Below are 4,330 nucleotides of genomic sequence, written 5' to 3'. Positions count from 1 at the left end.
ATTAATCTTGCATTTAATCGGTGAATTTCGACAGAAAATTCTGATTGCGCAGGCCAGTGAAGATGTCTGTCCAAAAATTCCGAAATGGACACATGTCTATCTTTCACATACGAAGACGTAACTAAACAACAACACGTGCTCGTACTATAGGATTGTGATTTGAAGTTTAAAAAATATAATATTTTTTTCTCCCACTCTAAAATAAACAGATTTTATCTCTCAACTCTTGTTATCAACCACACTTTTTTCAATTTCTCACACAACAAATTCCAAATTCCAATCTCAAAATACTCTGATGAACTTCTATCCAAATTATGAAACCCAGAAAAAATAATGTCAACAATCTCTCTTTCTCATTCCAACAACTTCATCACGATGATAGTTAATTCATCTCCTCATCATTCTCATTCTGCTTCTCTTCTTCTTCTTCCAAACAGAAAACGGCAAATATTTGCATCCTCCACTCTCACGGATTTCTCAAAAGTTCCAAAAGTGGAGAAAACCAGGAAGAAACCCCATCAAATTTTTAATGATGATGTCTGGTATTCCAAGGAAGCAGTCTGTATTAGTTCACTTACTACTAACGACCATATTGATGGTTTGATTCATTCTTTAGAGGATAAAACTCATCCACATAATGATCAGTGTACTGAAAATTACGCTTTAATACTTCAAAACTGTCGAAAATTAGATTATTTAGAATTTGGTCTTCAAATTCATGGTCGTTTGATTGTGTCTGGTGTTGAATTATTTTCATTTCTTAGTAGTCAGTTGTTAGAATTGTATTGTAAGTTAGGTTATACCGATTCAGCTCGGCAATTGTTCAATACAATGTCACAGCGAAATGTGTTTAGTTGAACTTCAATAATTGGATTATACTGTGGATTAGGTGATTATGAAGAGACAATTAAGTTATTTTATCTAATGATTGAAGAAGGAGTTAGACCGGATCATTTTGTATTTCCGAAAATTTATAAAGCTTGTTCTGAGTTAAGGAATTATGAGGTAGGGAAACATGTTTATGATTATATGTTGAGTATTGGTTTTGAAGGGAACCCTTTGGTGAAGAAATCTATTCTTGATATGTTTATAAAATGTGGTAAGATGGATATTGCTAAAAGAATGTTTGATAAGATGCAATTCAAGGATGTTGTGACATGGAATATGATGGTTTCGGCTTATGCTTCCATGGGTGATTTCGAGCAAGCTTTGTACCATTTTGGGAGTATGAAACTAGCTGGTGTCAAACCCGATCGGATTACTTGGAATTCAATTATTACCGGGTATGCTCAGAATGGACAATTCGAGGAGGCTTCAAATTGTTTCTTTGAGATGAGTGGTTCACAAAATTTTAAGCCTAATGCTGTGTCATGGACAGCTTTGATAGCAGGGAATGAGCAGAACGGTTGTTCATTGCAAGCGTTGGATGTGTTTAGGAAAATGGTGATTGAAAGAGTGAAACCAAACTCGATTACTATTGCCAGCGTTATTTCAGCTTGTACAAATTTGTCTTTACTTCGACATGGAAAGGAGATCCATGGATATTGTATAAAGGCTGAGAGACTAGACTTGGATGTTCTTGTTGGCAATTCATTTGTAGACTTTTATGCCAAATGCCGAAATACGGAGGTTGCACGTCGGAATTTCGATTTAATTAAACAAAAAGATTTGGTATCTTGGAACGCAATGCTTGCTGGTTATGCACTGAGAGGTTGCCGCGAAGAAGCACTCGAACTTCTTGATGCGATGAAGGTGCAGGGAGTTAAATCAGATATTATTACATGGAATGGGTTGATCACAGGTGATAAATATTTTATTTTGCAAAAAAAGTATCTCATAGTTTTATCATAGTAGCTCATATATTCTCCTGCAGAGAGTTCAAACTTTTATGCATTTAATAAAACTTCATTTTTGTGTAGTTTGGTATCCTATCTTAGTCTTAGTTAATATTGATAAGCCACTTGTTAACATAAAAACAGAAGCCTAACAGCTAATTGCATTTTGATTCAACAGGTTATACACAGAGCAGGGATGGGAAGACAGCTCTTGAATTCTTATCTAAAATGCGTCAAACAGATGTATACCCTAACACAATTACAATATCAGGGGCTCTTGCAGCTTGTGCTCTAACAGATAATTTGAAGTTAGGGAAAGAGATTCACGGCTTTGTCATAAGAAACCAAATGGAGTTGTCTACAGGAGTTGGAAGCGCTCTTATATCAATGTATTCAAGTTGTGGTCAGTTAAGACTTGGCCTTTCGGTGTTCAGAGAGCTCTCAACCAGAGATGTAGTAATTTGGAACTCAATTGTTGCTGCTTGTGCTCAAGGTGGGCAAGGGACTAATGCCCTGAATTTGCTGACAGATATGAAGTTAAGTAATGTGGAACCTAACACGGTTACAATGGTCTCAGCTCTCCCAGCATGTGCCAGATTAGCAGCGTTAAGGCAAGGTAAAGAAATTCATCAATATATTCTGAGGCATGGCCTTGACACATGTAACTTCCTATGGAATTCTCTTATCGACATGTATGGGCGGTGTGGGGAGATTCGAAAAGCTCGAAAGATATTCATAATGATGCCTCAAAGAGATCTAGTTTCATGGAACACATTGATTTCATGTTATGGAATGCATGGTTTTGGAATGGATGCTGTAAATGTATTCCTCCGGCTGAGAACTACAGATTTGATACCTAACCATTTTACCTTTACAAATTTATTATCTGCTTGTAGTCACTCCGGGTTGATTGATGAAGGGTGGGAGTATTTTGAGATGATGAAGTCCGAGTACAAAATTGAACCTGCGGTCGAGCAATAAGCTTGTATGGTAGATCTACTTGCACGTGCAGGTCAATTTGATGAAACCATGAAACTCCTCAAGGAGATGCCAATAGAACCAAATGCCGCAGTATGGGGTTCGCTTTTGGGTGCTTGTAGGATCCATTCTAACTTATGCTCGCGGAGTACGCTGCTGGGTATCTTTTTGATTTAGAACCTCAGAATTCTGGAAACTATATACTCTTAGCTAATATATATTCACAGGCAGGAAAATGGGATGATGCAGCAAGAATTAGACAGATGATGAAGGATAGAGAGGTAACAAAACCCCCTGGTTGCAGTTGGATTGAGGTGAAACGTATAGTTCACAGCTTTATAGAAGGAGACACAACTCATCCATTAATGCATGACATTTCTGCAAAGATGGAAAGTTTGTATTCAGACATCAAGAAGATTGGGTACATCCCAGATACAAATTTTGTGTTGCAGGATGTCGGTGAGGATGAAAAGGAGTTTAGTCTTTGTGGACACAGTGAGAAGTTAGCAATTGCTTTTGGTTTGATTAGTACACCAGTTGGCACTCCTTTGAGGATCATCAAGAACCTGAGGGTGTGCGGGGACTGTCATTCCGCAACCAAGTTTATCTCCAAAGTCGAGAAACGAGAGATTGTAATGAGGGACAGTTATCGGTTTCATCATTTCGTTGATGGGGTGTGTTCTTGTGTGGATTATTGGTAAGAGCTGAAATCTAACACAGGGAAAATGAAGATTTTTGGGGTCTGCGCAAGATCTTCAGGCTAACATAAGAGCATGAGATCTTTTCCTAGCTAGTTGGATGTATACCTGTTGATATTGCAAACCATGTACAGCTACAGAGAATAAACTGTAATGTGCAACATCTGTAAACAAGTCGCTATATTTGATTTTGTTAATACAGGAATTAGACAAAAATACACATCTATATGAAAATCTTATGGAAAATGCATGTTGGTTACAGTCATAGACATGTAAATATATAAATTTCAGAGAAGCAAGCCATCAAATGAAGACTCTTTGCCTTCAATAGTAGTAAAACAACGTAATGAATGAAAATAGCAGAGATAGATGAAACAATGGATCATGGTCGAATGATTAATGATCTTTATAGATGAATAAGAATGAGATCGATTAACTTCTGAAATATGCTAGTACAGAACCAGCATCATTGTTGATACACTTGTTGAAACAAGCCCCTCTGCATTCTGCAAGAGTTGCACTTTTCATATCTCTTTTGCAGATTGGAAGGCATTCGTCAACACAATCTCCAGTTTCATTGGCTGCCACCATCATTGCGAACATGAGAACCGCAACAACCATCAACATAGCAACCATTGTCTTCTTATTGTAAGCCATTTTAACTCTTCTCTGGGTTTGAAAGCTGTTTGCTTATTAAGAAAATAATAAGTCGAATAGTTTCCTAACAAAAAACAAAAGATCAGTGGTTACGAAATATATAGCAGATGTTGGACGCAGTTAGAATTTCGACAGTATACTAATCTTGGATGCAGTTGGATA

At 37.2% G+C, this 4,330-nt stretch overlaps 1 pseudogene; it reads left to right on the top strand.

The window, feature by feature from the left end:
• Positions 1 to 224: 224 nt before the first annotated feature.
• On the top strand, positions 225 to 3,712 carry LOC113308996 (annotated as a pseudogene).
• The last annotated feature ends 618 nt before the right edge of the window (positions 3,713 to 4,330 follow it).

Source organism: Papaver somniferum, chromosome 9 (genome assembly GCF_003573695.1).
Source record: "Papaver somniferum cultivar HN1 chromosome 9, ASM357369v1, whole genome shotgun sequence".
Taxonomy (NCBI): domain Eukaryota; kingdom Viridiplantae; phylum Streptophyta; class Magnoliopsida; order Ranunculales; family Papaveraceae; genus Papaver; species Papaver somniferum.
Note: the sequence above shows the minus strand (reverse complement) of the source record. Positions and strands in the feature narration are given on the sequence as shown.